The following is a 19,821-nucleotide window of genomic DNA, read 5'->3' on the forward strand; positions in this document are numbered from 1 at the left end:
GGGGTCAAAGCATTACTACAGTGTATTGTTTATTTCAGCACTGGAGTGCTGCTTCTGCTGCAAAGTCTCTGCCCTCAGTCTTCTGCTCACAGTCCGACATCTTCACATTTCTTCTCTGCCATTCCGGTCCCAATGAGCCACGTTATGATCGCAGCTTCCGACTGGATGGAATTCAGAAGTAACAGTGACAAGCACTCATTGCAAGTCTATAAGAGCCAGATCGAGGCTCTTAAAGATTTGTATTGAATTTTGACCTCCGACGTGCTCCATGAAACCCTGGAACCATCTGGCAGTTCACAAACTGCCAGAGACAGACGGGAACCATGGAAATAGAAGGGGCAGACAGCAGCAGATGAGTATAAGAAGAGGTTCAGGGATCTTTGATTAGAAGTAGGGATGAGCGAGTAGTGAAATATTCAGACTCGCTGTACTCGTACCGAGTATACCGTAATACTCGAATATTCGGTACGAGTAGCGAGTCCAATGTTAGTCAATGGAAAATGCGAGTAAATGTTTACACATAGTATAGGTATATATATATATATATATATATATATATATATATGTCATTGACACACATTTTTCTGTGCCAGAGAGGGAAAGCCAGTGACTGGAGATCAAATATTAATAGCCTAGAGAGGGACCATTGTTATTGACCCCCTGGGCTGAAAACATCTGCCCCCAGCCACCCCAGAAAAGGCGCATCTGTAAGATAGGCCTATTCCAGCACTTAGCCTCTCTCTTCCCATTGCCCTATGGCATTGGCATATGGGGTAATAAAGGGTTAATGTCACCTTGCTATTGTTTTTTGCTATTTATTTTGGAAAGTAGACACAATAAGGAATGTATCTAGATGTGTGGTGAGCACTTTGACCCACCTAGGGCTTCACAGAAGTTTATAATGCAGAGCCGTAAAAATAAAAAATCATATTTTTTCACAAAAATGATCTTTTCGCCCCCAATTTTTAATTTTCCCAAGGGTGAGAGAAGACCCTAAAAGTTGTTGTCCAAATTGTCCTGAGTACACTGATACCCCATATGTGGGGGTAAACCACTGTTTGGGCGCATGGCAGAGCTCGGAAGGGAAGGAGCGCCGTTTGGAATGCAGATGGATTGGTCTGCAGGTGCCACATTGCATTTGAGAACATGACAAGATCCAGAATGGAATAAAAGGAACATATTTAGAGAGCACTCTCATACAACACTAGTGAGCAATAAAGAACCTATGGGAACTTAAATGTTTAATCTATTAAACATCTTTATCTATAAATGAAAGATATATCATGACTGCCCAGTTGGTGCAAAAGTACAAAAAGACCTTTATTTCTTATAATTACAACAGAGCAAAAAAATCCAAAAATTATTTTTACAATATGAATAAATTACATCACACAAAATAGTAGCAATAATTAAAAACCAGAGAATGACAATGCAGCTATGGAGCGATCACACATGCAAAAACAGTAATTTAGGACAGGAATAAGTATCATTAGAAAGGCATAAAAGCCATATTAAATGTTCTGACCTAAAGACCTATGGGAAAGAGGGGGAGCAAAAATCAGTATATAGTAATGAGTCTGAGCCACTCCATGTAAAAACGTATTTGTATATATATTATATATACTCCCACTGTCTGTATATATATGGGGCAAAGACTCGTACACCACATAACCTAGACAGTAATATGTAACAAAATCCCTTAATGCTACCATGAATATACATCACCAAGTCTCTTACCCATGGTTCAGTAGTATGAATGCCAGTGCGTCGCGCCGAGGCCCCGACGCACGTTTCGCTGTTGCTTCCTCGGGGGGCTGTGTGCCTATGTTGAATGGAGATCTCAAATATCTCCCGGTCTGAAGATCATGCCAATCAGACACTCAGAGGCACGGGTGGCAGCACGTGGTGAATCAGCGCGGGATGGCGGGACTTCCGGTACCGGTCCACCACTTCCAGTGTCTCGGGTGCGATGAGCACAAGGAACAAATGTTTCAGTGATGTCAAAGATGCCCATGGCATCCATAAGGACACCATCAGGTGCGGAGGCAAGCGTGAAGGACCAGCATCACGCTCAACCAGTGGCCACCACGTATGTACCAATGCCTCACATAACTTCGTATCCTACATTAAAACACGTGTGAACAAAGGCACGAAATGAAAATCACAGCTGGTATATACAGGCAAAGGCATATGTCGCCTAACATGACTAGCAATGGTCCCACAAATTATCACATAGACCCAGAGTGACATACAACAAAATCATCAGTGACAAAAAATAATAATAATATGTGAAATACAATAAACAATTATGATTTCACAATGATGATACATATGGGAACTTCATCCTGTCAGCCGCTGCTAGAAAGAATCAGGTTTAGGAGATAGGCACATCCAAAGCAGAAGTAATCCTCCGTAAGTAGAACTAAAATGACAAAAAAAAAGACACAAACACACAATTAGAATAAAAATCAATACTCCAAGGGGGTCAAACAGACAGGAAAGCTGAAGAGTCAAACCTTATTAAAGAAAAGACGCAAAACTCAATTTCTCATTAAGACCTTTGGGGGTCATTGTATCTAATTTCACTATCCATCTACATTCAAGCTGAGACAGCCTGCTTTTAAGGTCACCACCTCTAATCCCACCGTGGACACGATCAATCCCTCGTACCCTAAGTAAGTCGGGGTTACACGCATGTCTCAGCCTGAAATGGCGAGGGATGGTCTTCAATGACGCTATATCCTCAGTGGTCAAGGCCACCATAATGTCCCTAACGTGCTCTCTTGTTCTAACTTGTAACTTACGAGAAGTGAGGCCCACATAAATGAGGCCACACGGGCACGTGGCATAATAAATAACAAAATCACTAGTACAGGATATATATTCCCTAATCTGGAATGTCCGTCGTCCATCTGATGAACAGAAAGTAGTAGTCCGCTCAATATTACGGAAGGCTACGCAAGAACCACATGGGAAACAACCACACCGTGGTCGACAGTTGGAGAGAAATGAAGAAGAGGAAGATGGTTGAGCAACATAATGACTTCTAACCAAAAAGGTCTTTTAAATTACTACTTCTTCTTGCTGTTAATAAGGTTTTATCAGGTAACAGTTTACCCAAAACCGGTTCAGTTTTCAAAATAGACCAGTGTCTATTTAAAATGTTCCTAATAGCACCCCACCTGTTATTATAAGTGGAAATGAATCTAACTTCCTGAGACCCATCGTTATTCCTTCTTCCCCCCGAGCCGGAAAGGAGATGGCAACGGTCGGATGCCTTAGCACGTTGGTAGCCCTTCTTGATACTGTGCTTGCTATATCCACGTGCGCTAAATCTGTCACGAAGGTCAGCTGCCTGCTCCTCAAAACGTCCCTCCGTAGATCAGAGATGCCTGATTCGCAGGAACTGGCCCACTGAGACAGCCCGCACTGTGGATGGTTGTTATGATCCGGTGGCCTTGGAGCAGCATGAAATAACCTTCGCTGGAGCAGTGGTAACTTTACTGACCGCAAACCCTGATCCTATCACCGCAACTAGAAGTAGCCGTGGGGTGTGCCTAACCAGACCTAGACACCTCGACACAGCCGGAGAACTAAATATCCCTAAAGATGTTAATAGGAAAACTCTCTTGCCTCAGAGCAGACCCCCAAAGGATAGGTAGCCCCCCACAAATAATGACTGTGAGTAGGAGAGGAAAAGACACACGCAGACAGAAAACAGGGATAAGCAAAGGAGGCCACTTCTACCTAGATAGGAAAGGATAGTACAGGATACTATGCGGTCAGCATAAAACACTACAAATTATCCACAGCAGAAAAATACAAAAACTCCACCACCTAACTAAAGATGTGGAGAGTATATCTGCGACTCCAGCGAATGCAAATAGACTGAGAAAAACATCAGGCACAGTCTAGCAGGAACAAAATAGAAACAAGATCAGCACAGAAAATAAACACACAGCCGTGTGTCTAAAAAATGAAGCAAACACTTATCTTTGCTGAATTGGCAGCAAGCAGGAGAGGCCAGGCAGAGGACCAACACTTCCAAAGGAACATTGACTACTGGCAAGGACTAATGAGTCCTGCACAGCTAAATACCCCAGTCAGAATTGCAATTAGCAGAAACACCTGTCCAAGACTTCTGCTCAGGAATAACTGCACTACCATCAACAACCACCGGAGGGAGCCCAAGAGCAGAATTCACAACAGTACTCCCCCTTGAGGAGTGGTCACCGAACCCTCACCAGAGCCCCCAGGCCGATCAGGACGAGCAAGATGAAAGGCACAAACCAAATCAGCGGCATGGACATCAGAGGCCGAAACCCAAGAATTAACCTCCTGGCCATAACCCTTCCATTTGACAAGGTACTGAAGCGTCCGCCTCGAAAAACGAGAATCCAAAATCTTCTCAACCACATATTCCAACTCCCCATCGACCAACACAGGGGCCGGAGGATCAACAGAGGGAACAACGGGCTCCACATATTTCCGCAACAAAGATCTATGGAAGACATTATGGATAGCAAAGGAGGCCGGAAGCGCCAGACAAAAACACACCGGATTAATAATCTCAGAAATCCTATAAGGACCAATAAACCGAGGCTTAAACTTAGGAGAAGAAACCTTCATAGGAACATGACGGGAAGATAACCAAACCAGATCCCCAACCCGAAGCCGGGAACCAACACAGCGACGTCGGTTAGCAAAACGTTGAGCCTCCTCCTGAGACAACATCAAATTGTCCACCACCTGAGCCCAAATCTGCTGCAACCTGTCAACCACAGAATCCACACCAGGAGAGTCAGAAGACTCAACCTGCCCAGAAGAAAAACGAGGATGAAAACCAAAATTACAAAAAAAAGGCTAAACCAAAGTAGCCGAACTAGCCCGATTATTAAGGGCAAACTCTGCCAATGGGAAAAAAGCCACCCAATCATCCTGATCAGCAGACAAAAAGCATCTCAAATAAGTCTCCAAAGTCTGATTAGTAGGCTCGGTCTGGCCATTTGTCTGAGGATGAAATGCAGAAGAAAAAGACAAATCAATGCCCAGCCTAGCACAAAAGGCCCGCCAAAACCTAGAAACAAACTGGGAACCTCTGTCGGACACAATATTCTCAGGAATACCATGCAAACCGACCACATGCTGAAAAAACAACGGAACCAAATCAGAAGAAGGCAATTTAGGCAAAGGCACCAAATGAACCATCTTAGAGAATCGGTCACAAACAACCCAGATAACCGTCATCTTCTGGGAAACAGGAAGATCAGAAATAATATCCATAGAAATATGCGTCCAGGGCCTCTCAGGGACCAGCAATGGCAAAAGCAACCCACTAGCACGGGAGCAACAAGGCTTGGCCCGCGCACAAGTCCCACAGGACTGCACAAAAGACCGCACATCACGCGATAAAGAAGGCCACCAAAATGACCTACCAACCAAGTCTCTGGTACCAAAAATGCCAGGATGGCCAGCCAACACAGAACAGTGAACCTTAGAAATCACTCTACTAGTCCATCTGTCAGAAACAAACAGCTTCCCCACAGGACAACAATCAGGTTTGTCAGCCTTAAACTTCTGAAGAACCCGTCGTAAATCAGGAGAAACGGCAGAAAGGACCACCCCTTCTTTCAAAATACCGACTGGTTCCAAGACCTCAGGATAATCAGGCAAAAAACTCCTAGAGAGGGCATCAGCCTTAATATTCTTAGAACCCGGAAGGTACGAGACCACGAAATCAAAACGAGAAAAAAACAAGGACCATCGAGCCTGTCTAGGATTCAACCGTTTGGCAGACTCGAGGTAAATCAGATTCTTATGATCGGTCAAGACCACAATACGGTGCTTAGCTCCCTCAAGCCAGTGTCGCCACTCCTCAAACGCCCACTTCATAGCCAACAACTCCCGATTGCCGACATCATAATTGCGTTCAGCAGGCGAAAACTTACAGGAAAAGAAGGCACACGGTTTCATTAAGGAACCAACAGGATCCCTCTGAGACAAAACAGCCCCTGCCCCAATCTCAGAAGCGTCAACCTCAACCTGAAACGGAAGAGAAACATCCGGTTGACGCAACACAGGAGCAGAAGTAAAACGATGTTTAAGTTCCTGAAAGGCAGAGACAGCCGCAGGGGACTAATTCGCCACATCGGCGCCCTTCTTCGTCAAATCAGTCAAGGGTTTAACCACGCTGGAAAAATTAGCAATGAAACGGCGATAAAAATTAGCATAACCCAAAAATTTCTGAAGGCTCTTCACGGATGTGGGCTGAATCCAATCATGAATGGCCTGAACCTTAACCGGATCCATCTCTATAGACGAGGGAGAAAAAATAAAGCCCAAAAAGGAAACCTTCTGCACCCCAAAAAGACACTTAGACCCTTTCACAAACAAGGCATTGTCACGAAAGATCTGAAATACCATCCTAACCTGCTGCTCATGAGACTCCCAATCATCGGAAAAAATCAAAATATCGTCCAAATATACAATCAGGAATTTATCAAGATAATACCGGAATATATCATGCATGAAGGACTGAAAAACAGATGGAGCATTAGAGAGTCCGAATGGCATCACAAGGTATTCAAAATGGCCCTCGGGCATGTTAAACGCAGTTTTCCATTCATCACCCTGCTTAATACGAACAAGATTATAAGCCCCCCGAAGGTCAATCTTAGTAAGCCAACTAGCTCCCTTAATCATAGCAAATAAATAGGAAAGCAAAGGTAAAGGATATTGAAACTTGACCGTGATCTTATTCAAGAGGCGATAATCGATACAGGGTCTTAAGGAACCATCTTTTTTAGCAACAAAAAAAACCCCGCTCCCAACGGTGAAGAAGATGGCCGAATATGCCCTTTCTCCAAAGACTCCTTAATATAGCTCCGCATGGCGGTATGTTCAGGTACAGACAGGTTGTAAAGTCGGCCCTTAGGAAACTTACAGCCTGGAATCAAGTCAATAGCACAATCGCAGTCCCTGTGTGGTGGAAGGAAACTGGACTGGGGCTCATCAAATACATCCTGAAAATCAGACAAAAACTCTGGAATTTCAGAAGAGGGAGAAGGGGCGATAGACATTAGAGGAACATCATTATGAACCCCCTGACAACCCCAACTAGTCACAGACATGGACTTCCAATCCAAAACAGGATTATGTACCTGCAACCATGGAAAACCCAGCACGATAGCATCATGCAAATTATGCAACACCAGAAATCGACAATCTTCCAGATGGGCTGGCGCCATGCGCATGGTCACCTGTATCCAAAACTGGGGCTTATTTTTAGCCAAGGGTGTAGCATCAATGCCCCTTAAAGGAATAGGGTTTTGCAAAGGCTGCAAGGGAAAACCACAACGCCTGGCAAAGTCAAAGTCCATTAAGTTCAAGGCGGCGCCTGAATCCACAAACGCCATGACAGAAAATGATGACAATGAACAGATCAAGGACACAGATAACAGAAATTTAGGTTGTATAGTACTGATGGTAAATGAACTGGCGATCCTCTTGGTCCACTTAGGGCAGACAGAAATGACATGGGAAGCGTCGCCACAATAATAGCACAACCTATTGAGACGTCTGAAACCTTGTCGTTCTGTTTTAGACAGAATCCTATCACACTGCATAGGCTCAGGAATTTGCTCTGAGGATAACGCCATAGCGTGCACAGTTCTGCGCTCCCGCAAGCGCCGATCAATCTGAATGGCCAGAGACATAGAATCACTCAGATTGGAGGGTGTGGGAAACCCCACTATAACATCTTTAACGGATTCAGAAAGACCCTTTCTGAAAATTGCCGCCAAAGCATCAATATTCCATTTAGTCAATACAGACCATTTTCTGAATTTCTGACAATACAATTCTGCCGCCTTTTGACCCTGAGACAGGGCCAACAAGGTCTTCTCAGCTTGATCCACTGAATTAGGTTCATCATACAGTAATCCTAACGCCTGAAAGAAGGAGTCTACATTAAGCAAAGCAGGATCCCCAGATTCCAGGGAAAATGCCCAATCCTGTGGATCACCCCGCAGCAGGGAAATGATGATTTTAACTTGTTGAATGGAATCACCGGAGGATCGAGGTTTCAATGCAAAAAACAGTTTACAGTTGTTTTTAAAACTCAAAAAGTTGGACCTGTCACCAAAAAACAAATCAGGAGTAGGAATCTTCGGTTCTAAAGCAGGAGTCTGAACAATATAATCAGAAATATCCTGTACTCTAGCAGCCAGCTGGTCTATACGAGAAGCTAATTCCTGAACATTCATGCTAGCATAAGGCTCTTCAGCCACCCAGAGATTAAGAGGGAGGAGAAGACAAAGCAGACTGGAGAAAAAAAATGGCTCAAGATCTTTCCTCCCTTCTTCTGAGATGCAATTAACTCATTGTTGGCCAGTAGTACTGTTATGATCCGGTGGCCTTGGAGCAGCATGAAATAACCTTCGCTGGAGCAGTGGTAACTTTACTGACCGCAAACCCTGATCCTATCACCGCAACTAGAATTAGCCGTGGGGTGTGCCTAACCAGACCTAGACACCTCGACACAGCCGGAGAACTAAATTGTTGTGAATTCTGTGGCAGAGCTCCCTCCTGTGTTCACAAGTGGTACTTCGGCTGATTCTCTCTGGGAGCTTCCGTTTGTGGAGGAAAGTGGTACTGCGGCTTCTGAGTTTCCTCCCTCAGGTGATCTGGTGAGGTCGTTAGGTGCTTCTCTACTTAACTCCACCTAATGCTTTGATCCATGCTTCCTGTCAATGTTCCAGTGTTGGACTTGTTTTTCCCTGGATCATTCCTGTGGCCTGCTGCTCTGCATAGCTAAGTTCTTCTTTGCTATTTGTTTGCTATTTTTTCTGTCCAGCTTGTCTATTTGTTTTGCTGAAAGCTCTGGGACGCAAAGGGTGTACCTCCGTGCCGTTAGTTCGGTACGGAGGGTCTTTTTGCCCCCTTTGCGTGGTTTTATTTAGGGTTTTGTGCAGACCGCAAAGTTATCTTTCCTATCCTCGCTCTGTTAAGAAAGTCGGGCCTCACTTTGCTGAATCTATTTCATCCCTACGTTTGTCTTTTCATCTTAACTCACAGTCATTATATGTGGGGGGCTGCCTTTTCCTTTGGGGTATTTCTCTGAGGCAAGGTAGGCTTATTTTCTATCTTCAGGCTAGTTAGTTTCTCAGGCTGTGCCGAGTTGCATAGGTAGAGTTACGCGCAATCCACGGCTGCCTCTAGTGTTGTTTGGAGAGGATTAGGGATTGCGGTCTGCAGAGTTCCCACGTCTCAGAGCTCGTTCTATGATTTTGGGTTATTGTCAGGTCACTGTATGTGCTCTGACCGCTATGTCCATTGTGATACTGAATTGCCTATCACAACAGTACAGGAAGCCAAAAGTGCTAATGATTCTCAATAGAGGGAAAAAAGAAGTTCTGAGACCATTTTTTTTTCTTTGCACTGTGTTTTGCCTTTTATTTCCCCTAGACATTTGGGTGGTTCAGGACACAGGTGTAGCAATGGACATTAAAGGTCTGTCTTCATGTGTGGATCAGCTCACGGCAAGAGTTCAAAATATTCAAGATTTTGTGGTTCAGAATTCTTTGTTAGAACCGAGAATTCCTATTCCAGATTTGTTTTTTGGAGATAGAACTAAATTTCTGAGTTTCAAAAATAATTGTAAACTATTTCTGGCTTTGAAACCTCGCTCCTCTGGTGACCCAGTTCAACAGGTTAGGATCATCATTTCTTTTTTGCGTGGCGACCCTCAGGACTGGGCATTTTCTCTTGCGTCAGGAGATCCTGCATTAAGTAATATCGATGCGTTTTTCCTGGCGCTTGGATTGCTGTACGATGAGCCTAATTCAGTGGATCAGGCAGAAAAAAATTTGCTGGCTCTTTGTCAGGCTCAGGATGAGATAGAGGTATATTGCCAGAAATTTAGAAAGTGGTCCGTCCTCACTCAATGGAATGAATCTGCGCTGGCAGCTATATTCAGAAAGGGTCTCTCTGAAGCCCTTAAGGATGTCATGGTGGGATTTCCTATGCCTGCTGGTTTGAATGAGTCTATGTCTTTGGCCATTCAGATCGGTCGACGCTTGCGCGAGCGTAAATCTGTGCACCATTTGGCGGTATTACCTCAGATTAAACCTGAGCCTATGCAGTGCGATAGGACTATGACCAGAGTTGAACGGCAAGAACACAGACGTCTGAATGGGCTGTGTTTCTACTGTGGTGATTCCACTCATGCTATCTCTGATTGTCCTAAGCGCACTAAGCGGTTCGCTAGGTCTGCCACCATTGGTACAGTACAGTCAAAATTTCTTCTGTCCGTTACCTTGATCTGCTCTTTGTCATCGTATTCTGTCATGGCGTTTGTGGATTCAGGCGCTGCCCTGAATTTGATGGACTTGGAATATGCTAAGCGTTGTGGGTTTTTCTTGGAGCCCTTGCAGTGTCCTATTCCATTGAGAGGAATTGATGCTACGCCTTTGGCCAAGAATAAGCCTCAATACTGGACCCAGCTGACCATGTGCATGGCTCCTGCACATCAGGAGGTTATTCGCTTTCTGGTGTTGCATAGTCTACATGATGTGGTCGTGTTGGGGTTGCCATGGCTGCAAGCCCATAATCCAGTGTTGGATTGGAAATCCATGTCGGTGTCCAGCTGGGGTTATCAGGGGGTACATGGTGATGTTCCATTTCTGTCAATTTCGTCATCCACCCCTTCTGAGGTTCCAGAGTTCTTGTCTGATTACCGGGATGTATTTGATGAGCCCAAGTCCGATGCCCTACCTCCGCATAGGGATTGTGATTGTGCTATCAATTTGATTCCTGGTAGTAAATTCCCAAAAGGTCGACTGTTTAATTTATCCGTGCCTGAGCACACCGCTATGCGCAGTTATGTGAAGGAATCCCTGGAGAAGGGGCATATTCGCCCGTCATCGTCGCCATTAGGAGCAGGGTTTTTTTTTGTAGCCAAGAAGGATGGTTCGCTGAGACCTTGTATAGATTACCGCCTTCTTAATAAGATCACTGTTAAATTTCAGTACCCCTTGCCATTGTTATCTGATTTGTTTGCTCGGATTAAGGGGGCTAGTTGGTTCACCAAGATAGATCTTCGTGGTGCGTATAATCTGGTGCGAATCAGGCAAGGCGATGAATGGAAAACTGCATTTAATACGCCCGAGGGTCATTTTGAGTATCTAGTGATGCCATTCGGACTTGCCAATGCTCCATCAGTGTTTCAGTCCTTTATGCATGACATCTTCCGAGAGTACCTGGATAAATTCCTGATTGTGTACTTGGATGACATTTTGATCTTCTCGGATGATTGGGAGTCTCATGTGAAGCAGGTCAGAACGGTTTTTCAGGTCCTGCGTGCTAATTCTTTGTTTGTGAAGGGATCAAAGTGTCTCTTTGGTGTGCAGAAGGTTTCATTTTTGGGGTGCATCTTTTCCCCTTCTACTATCGAGATGGATCCTGTTAAGGTCCAAGCCATCCATGATTGGACTCAGCTGACATCTCTGAAAAGTCTGCAAAAGTTCCTGGGCTTTGCTAATTTTTATCGTCGCTTCATTAGCAATTTTTCTAGTATTGCCAAACCATTGACCGATTTGACCAAGAAGGGTGCTGATTTGGTCAATTGGTCTTCTGCTGCTGTGGAAGCTTTTCAAGAGTTGAAGCGTCGTTTTTCTTCTGCCCCTGTGTTGTGTCAACCAGATGTTTCTCTTCCGTTCCAGGTCAAGGTTGATGCTTCTGAGATTGGAGCAGGGGCTGTTTTGTCGCAGAGAGGTTCTGATTGCTCAGTGATGAAACCATGCGCTTTTTTTTCCAGGAAGTTTTCGCCTGCTGAGCAAAATTATGATGTGGGCAGCCGAGAGTTGCTGGCCATGAAGTGGGCATTCGAGGAGTGGCGTCATTGGCTTGAAGGAGCTAAGCATCGCGTGGTGGTATTGACTGATCGTAAGGACTTGACTTATCTCGAGTCTGCTAAGCGTTTGAATCCTAGACAGGCTCGTTGGTCGCTGTTTTTTGCCCGTTTTGACTTTGTGATTTCGTACCTTCCGGGCTCTAAAAATGTGAAGGCAGATGCTCTGTCTAGGAGTTTTGTGCCCGACTCTCCGGGTTTATCTGAGCCGGCGGGTATCCTCAAGGAAGGAGTAATTGTGTCTGCCATCTCCCCTAATTTGCGGCGGGTGCTGCAAAAATTTCAGGCTAATAAACCTGATCGTTGTCCAGCAGAGAAACTGTTTGTCCCTGATAGGTGGACGAATAAAGTTATCTCTGAGGTTCATTGTTCGGTGTTGGCTGGTCATCCTGGAATCTTTGGTACCAGAGAGTTAGTGGCTAGATCCTTTTGGTGGCCATCTCTGTCGCGGGATGTGCGTACTTTTGTGCAGTCCTGTGGGATTTGTGCTCGGGCTAAGCCCTGCTGTTCTCGTGTCAGTGGGTTGCTTTTGCCCTTGCCGGTCCCGAAGAGGCCTTGGACACATATCTCTATGGATTTTATTTCAGATCTTCCCGTTTCTCAAAAGATGTCAGTCATTTGGGTGGTCTGTGATCGCTTTTCTAAGATGGTCCATCTGGTACCCTTGTCTAAATTGCCTTCCTCCTCTGATTTGGTGCCATTGTTCTTCCAGCATGTGGTTCGTTTGCATGGCATTCCAGAGAATATCGTTTCTGACAGAGGTTCCCAGTTTGTTTTGAGGTTTTGGTGAGCCTTTTGTGGTAGGATGGGCATTGACTTGTCTTTTTCCTCGGCTTTCCATCCTCAGACTAATGGCCAGACCGAACGAACCAATCAGACCTTGGAAACCTATCTGAGATGCTTTGTTTCTGCCGATCAGGATGACTGGGTGTCCTTTTTGCCTTTGGCTGAGTTCGCCCTTAATAATCGGGCCAGCTCGGCTACCTTGGTTTCGCCATTTTTCTGCAATTCTGGGTTCCATCCTCGTTTCTCTTCAGGACAGGTTGAGTCTTCGGACTGTCCTGGTGTGGATACTGTGGTGGACAGGTTGCAGCAGATTTGGACTCATGTAGTGGACAATTTGACCTTGTCCCAGGAGAAGGCTCAACGTTTCGCTAATCGCAGATGCCGTGTGGGTCCCCGACTTCGTGTTGGGGATCTGGTTTGGTTATCTTCTCGTCATATTCCTATGAAGGTTTCCTCTCCTAAGTTTAAACCTCGTTTCATTGGTCCGTATAGGATTTCTGAGGTTCTTAATCCTGTGTCTTTTCGTCTGACCCTCCCAGATTCTTTTTCCATACATAACGTATTCCATCGGTCATTGTTGCGGAGATACGTGGCACCTATGGTTCCATCTGTTGACCCTCCTGCCCCGGTTTTGGTGGAGGGGGAATTGGAGTATATTGTGGAGAAGATTTTGGATTCTCGTGTTTCTAGACGGAAACTCCAGTATCTGGTTAAATGGAAGGGTTATGCTCAGGAAGATAATTCCTGGGTTTTTGCCTCTGATGTCCATGCTCCCGATCTTGTTCGTGCCTTTCATGTGGCTCATCCTGGTCGGCCTGGGGGCTCTGGTGACGGTTCGGTGACCCCTCCTCAAGGGGGGGGTACTGTTGTGAATTCTGTGGCAGAGCTCCCTCCTGTGGTCACAAGTGGTACTTCGGCTGATGCTCTCTGGGAGCTTCCGTTTGTGGAGGAAAGTGGTACTGCGGCTTCTGAGTTTCCTCCGTCAGGTGATCTGGTGAGGTCGTTAGGTGCTTCTCTACTTAACTCCACCTAATGCTTTGATCCATGCTTCCTGTCAATGTTCCAGTGTTGGACTTGTTTTTCCCTGGATCATTCCTGTGGCCTGCTGCTCTGCATAGCTAAGTTCTTCTTTGCTATTTGTTTGCTATTTTTTCTGTCCAGCTTGTCTATTTGTTTTGCTGGAAGCTCTGGGACGCAAAGGGTGTACCTCCGTGCCGTTAGTTCGGTACGGAGGGTCTTTTTGCTCCCTTTGCGTGGTTTTATTTAGGGTTTTGTGTAGACCGCAAAGTTATCTTTCCTATCCTCGCTCTGTTAAGAAAGTCAGGCCTCACTTTGCTGAATCTATTTCATCCCTACGTTTGTCTTTTCATCTTAACTCACAGTCATTATATGTGGGGGGCTGCCTTTTCCTTTGGGGTATTTCTCTGAGGCAAGGTAGGCTTATTTTCTATCTTCAGGCTAGTTAGTTTCTCAGGCTGTGCCGAGTTGCATAGGTAGAGTTAGGCGCAATCCACGGCTGCCTCTAGTGTTGTTTGGAGAGGATTAGGGATTGCGGTCTGCAGAGTTCCCACGTCTCAGAGCTCGTTCTATGATTTTGGGTTATTGTCAGGTCACTGTATGTGCTCTGACCGCTATGTCCATTGTGATACTGAATTGCCTATCACAACACTAAATATCCCTAAAGATGTTAATAGGAAAACTCTCTTGCCTCAGAGCAGACCCCCAAAGGATAGGTAGCCCCCCACAAATAATGACTGTGAGTAGGAGAGGAAAAGACACACGCAGACAGAAAACAGGGATAAGCAAAGGAGGCCACTTCTACCTAGATAGGAAAGGATAGTACAGGATACTATGCGGTCAGCATAAAACACTACAAAATATCCACAGCAGAAAAATACAAAAACTCCACCACCTAACTAAAGATGTGGAGAGTATATCTGCGACTCCAGCTAATCCAACTAGACTGAGAAAAACATCAGGCACAGTCTAGCAGCAACAAAATAGAAACAAGATCAGCACAGAAAATAAACACACAGCCGTGTGTCTAAAAAATGAAGCAAACACTTGTCCAAGCTCCAACACCGCACCCTCCTGCTTACCTGATGTTGTAACGGATTTTTATCTGTTTATGTTTTCCATTAAAATTCACGCTTTCCACTGCTGAATTGGGGTGAGTGCCGCATATTTTCTTTTTTATGTGTATATACGAACTATTGGATTTCATTTAGTATGCTGAGCACCAATACCCCCTAGCATGCGTGACGCCTAGCGCTCTGGATCCTGCATTTTTCGTCCTGGTTTCTGAAAGCGGTATCGCTCTAGTGCCGTCCTGCTCTACAGTTCTATGCGGTATAACACTTATCTTTGCTGAATTGGCAGCAAGCAGGAGAGGCCAGGCAGAGGACCAACACTTCCAAAGGAACATTGACTACTGGCAAGGACTAATGAGACTATTTTTTCCCCACAAAAATCGGAGCAGTGTTTTATTTTTTCATCGCAGAATTGGCTGGAATTGAGATCGGACATCATGTCGCATTTGGAGACCCCTTGATGTGCCTAAACAGTGGAAGCCCCAATTCTAACTGAAACCCTAACCCAAACACACCCCTAACCCTAATCCCAACTCTACCCATAACTGTAACCACACAGGTAACCCGAACATGCCCTTAACCCTAACCCAGCCACACCCCTAACCCCAATACACCCCTAACCCCAACAGACCCCAAACCCTAATCCCAAACCTAACCATACCCCTAACACCAACAGACCCCTAACTCTAATCCCAAGCATAATCATAACCACACCCCTAACCCTGACACACTTCTAACACTAATCCCAACGTAAATGTAATCCAAACTCTAACTTTAGCCCTAACTCTAACCCTAACTTTAGCTTCAACCCTAAACTTAACTTTAGCCCCAACCCTAACCCTAACTTTAGCCCCAACCCTAACCCTAACTTTAGCCCCAACCCTAACCCTAACTTTAGCCCCAACCCTAACCCTAGCCCCAACCATAACCATAGCCCCCACCCTAGCCCCAACCCTAGCCCCAACCCTAGCCTTAACCCTAGCCCTAACCCGAGCCCCAACCCTAACCCTAGCCCTAGCCCCAACCGTAGCCCTAGCCTCAACCCTAGCCCCAACTCTAACCCTAGCTCAACTGTTGTGAATTCTGTGGCAGAGCTCCCTCCTGTGGTCACAAGTGGTACTTCGGCTGATTCTCTCTGGGAGCTTCCGTTTGTGGAGGAAAGTGGTACTGCGGCTTCTGAGTTTCCTCCCTCAGGTGATTTGGTGAGGTCGTTAGGTGCTTCTCTACTTAACTCCACCTGATGCTTTGATCCATGCTTCCTGTCAATGTTCCAGTGTTGGACTTGTTTTTCCCTGGATCATTCCTGTGGCCTGCTGCTCTGCATAGCTAAGTTCTTCTTTGCTATTTGTTTGCTATTTTTTCTGTCCAGCTTGTCTAATTGTTTTGCTGGAAGCTCTGGGACGCAAAGGGTGTACCTCCGTGCTGTTAGTTCGGTACGGAGGGTCTTTTTGCCCCCTTTGCGTGGTTTTCTTTAGGGTTTTGTGTAGACCGCTAAGTTATCTTTCCTATCCTCGCTCTGTTAAGAAAGTCGGGCCTCATTTTGCTGAATCTATTTCATCCCTACGTTTGTCTTTTCATCTTAACTCACAGTCATTATATGTGGGGGGCTGCCTTTTCCTTTGGGGTATTTCTCTGAGGCAAGGTAGGCTTATTTTCTATCTTCAGGCTAGTTAGTTTCTCAGGCTGTGCCGAGTTGCATAGGCAGAGTTAGGCGCAATCCACGGCTGCCTCTAGTGTTGTTTGGAGAGGATTAGGGATTGCGGTCTGCAGAGTTCCCACGTCTTAGAGCTCGTTCTATTATTTTGGGTTATTGTCAGATCACTGTATGTGCTCTGACCGCTATGTCCATTGTGATACTGAATTGCCTATCACAACAGTACAGGAAGCCAAAAGTGCTAATGATTCTCAATAGAGGGAAAAAAGAAGTTCTGAGACCTTTTTTTTTTCTTTGCACTGTGTTTTGCCTTTTTTTTCCCCTAGACATTTGGGTGGTTCAGGACACAGGTGTAGCAATGGACATTAACCCCTTCATGACCCAGCCTATTTTGACCTTAAAGACCTTGCCGTTTTTTGCAATTCTGACCAGTGTCCCTTTATGAGGTAATAACTCAGGAACACTTCAACGGATCCTAGCGGTTCTGAGAATGTTTTTTCGTGACATATTGGGCTTCATGTTAGTGGTAAATTTAGGTCAATAAATTCTGCGTTTATTTGTGATAAAAATGGAAATTTGGCGAAAATTTTGAAAATTTCGCAATTTTCACATTTTGAATTTTTATTCTGTTAAACCAGAGAGTTATGTGACACAAAATAGTTAATAAATAACATTTCCCACATGTTTACTTTACATCAGCACAATTTTGGAAACAAAATTTTTTTTTGCTAGGAAGTTATAAGGGTTAAAATTTGACCAGCGATTTCTCATTTTTACAACGAAATTTACAAAACCATTTTTTTTAGGGACCACCTCACATTTGAAGTCAGTTTGAGGGGTCTATATGGCTGAAAATACCCAAAAGTGACACCATTCTAAAAACTGCACCCCTCAAGGTACTCAAAACCACATTCAAGAAGTTTATTAACCCTTCAGGTGCTTCACAGCAGCAGAAGCAACATGGAAGGAAAAAATGAACATTTAACTTTTTAGTCACAAAAATTATCTTTTAGCAACAATTTTTTTATTTTCCCAATGGTAAAAGGAGAAACTGAACCACGAAAGTTGTTGCCCAATTTGTCCTGAGTACGCTGATACCTCATATGTGGGAGTAAACCACTGTTTGGGCGCACGGCAGGGCTTGGAAAGGAAGGAGCGCCATTTGACTTTTTGAATCAAAAATTGGCTCCACTCTTTAGCGGACACCATGTCACGTTTGGAGAGCACCCGTGTGCCTAAAAATTGGAGCTCCCCCACAAGTGACCCCATTTTGGAAACTAGACGCCCCAAGGAACTTATCTAGATGCATAGTGAGCACTTTGAACCCCCAGGTGCTTCACAAATTGATCCGTAAAAATGAAAAAGTACTTTTTTTTCACAAAAAAATTTTTTTAGCCTCAATTTTTTCATTTTCACATGGGCAACAGGATAAAATGGATCCTAAAATTTGTTGGGCAATTTCTCCTGAGTACACTGATACCTCATATGTGGGGGTAAACCACTGTTTGGGCACAAGGTAAGGCTCGGGAGGGAAGGAGCGCCATTTGACTTTTTGAATGAAAAATTATCTCCATCGTTAGCGGACACCATGTCGTGTTTGGAGAGCTCCTGTGTGCCTAAACATTGGCGCTCCCCCACAAGTGACGCCATTTTGGAAACTAGACCCCCAAGGAACTTATTTAGATGCCTAGTGAGCACTTTAAACCCTCAGGTGCTGCACAAATTGATCTGTAAAAATGAAAAAGTACTTTTTTTTCATAAAAAAATTATTTTCGCCTCAATTTTTTCATTTTCACATGGGTAATAGGATAAAATGGATCATAAAGTTTGTTGGGCAATTTCTCCCGAGTACGCCGATACCTCATATGTGGGGGTAAACCACTGTTTGGGCACTCTGCAGGGCTCGGAAGGGAAGGCGCGCCATTTGACTTTTTGAATGGAAAATTAGCTCCAATTGTTAGCGGACACCATGTTGCGTTTGGAGAGCCCCTGTGTGCCTAAACATTGGAGCTCCCCCACAAGTGACCCCATTTTGGAAACTAGACCCCCCAAGGAACTTATCTAGATGCATATTGAGCACTTTAAACCCCCAGGTGCTTCACAGAAGTTTATAACGCAGAGCCATGAAAATAAAAAATAATTTTTCTTTCCTCAAAAATGATTTTTTAGCCTGGAATTTCCTATTTTGCCAAGGGTAATAGGAGAAATTGGACTATAAATGTTGTTGTCCAGTTTGTCCTGAGTACGCTGAAACCCCATATGTGGGGGTAAACCACTGTTTGGGCGCACGGCAGGGCTCGGAAGGGAAGGCACGCCATTTGGCTTTTTAAATGGAAAATTAGCTCCAATCATTAGCGGACACCATGTCACGTTTGGAGAGCCCCTGTGTGCCTAAACATTGGAGATCCCCCAGAAATGACCCCATTTTGGAAACTAGTCCACCAAAAGAACTAATCTAGATGTGTGGTGAGGATTTTGAACCCCCAAGTGCTTCACAGAAGTTTATAACGCAGAGCCATGAAAATAAAAAAAAAAAATATTTTCTCAAAAATGATTTTTAGCCTGCAATTTTTTATTTTCCCAAGGGTAACAGGAGAAATTTGACCCCAAAAGTTGTTGTCCAATTTCTCCTGAGTACGCTGATACCCCATATGTGGGGGTAAACCACTGTTTTGGCACATGCCGGGGCTCGGAATTGAAGTAGTGACGTTTTGAAATGCAGACTTTGATGGAATGCTCTGCGGGCGTCACGTTGCGTTTGCAGAGCCCCTGATGTGGCTAAACAGTAGAAACCCCCCACAAGTGACCCCATTTTGGAAACTAGACCCCGAAAGGAACTTATCTAGATGTGTGGTGAGCACTTTGAACCCCCAAGTGCATCATAGAAGTTTATAATGCAGAGCCGTGAAAATAATAAATACGTTTTCTTTCCTCAAAAATAATTATTTAGCCCAGAATTTTTTATTTTCCCAAGGGTTACAGGAGAAATTGGACCCCAAAAGTTGTTGTCCAGTTTCTCCTGAGTACGCTGATACCCCATGTGTGGAGGTAAACCACTGTTTGGGCACACGTCGGGGCTCAGAAGGGAAGTAGTGACTTTTGAAATGCAGACTTTGATGGAATGGTCTGCGGGCGTCACGTTGCGTTTGCAGAGCCCCTGGTGTGCCTAAACAGTAGAAACCCCCGAAAAAGTGACCCCATTTTAGAAACTAGATCCCCCAAGGAACTTATCTAGATATGTGGTGAGCACTTTGAACCCCCAAGTGCTTCACAGACGTTTACAACGCAGAGCCGTGAAAATAAAAAATCATTTTTCTTTCCTCAAAAATGATGTTTTAGCAAGCATTTTTTTATTTTCACAAGGGTAACAGGAGAAATTGGAC

The 19,821-nt window shown here is 44.7% G+C and overlaps 1 long non-coding RNA gene across 1 annotated transcript in view; it reads right to left on the bottom strand.

Moving 5' to 3' along the window:
- Window positions 1-1,534: 1,534 nt before the first annotated feature.
- Window positions 1,535-19,821, bottom strand: part of LOC138641381 (uncharacterized) — a 93,219-nt gene continuing 74,932 nt past the window's right edge. The window contains exon 3 of the long non-coding RNA XR_011313806.1: window positions 1,535-2,422. This is a non-coding gene — a long non-coding RNA (uncharacterized lncRNA). The remainder of the gene's footprint in view (window positions 2,423-19,821) is intronic.

The sequence above is a fragment of the Ranitomeya imitator genome, chromosome 6, assembly GCF_032444005.1.
Source record: "Ranitomeya imitator isolate aRanImi1 chromosome 6, aRanImi1.pri, whole genome shotgun sequence".
Taxonomy (NCBI): Eukaryota; Metazoa; Chordata; class Amphibia; order Anura; family Dendrobatidae; genus Ranitomeya; species Ranitomeya imitator.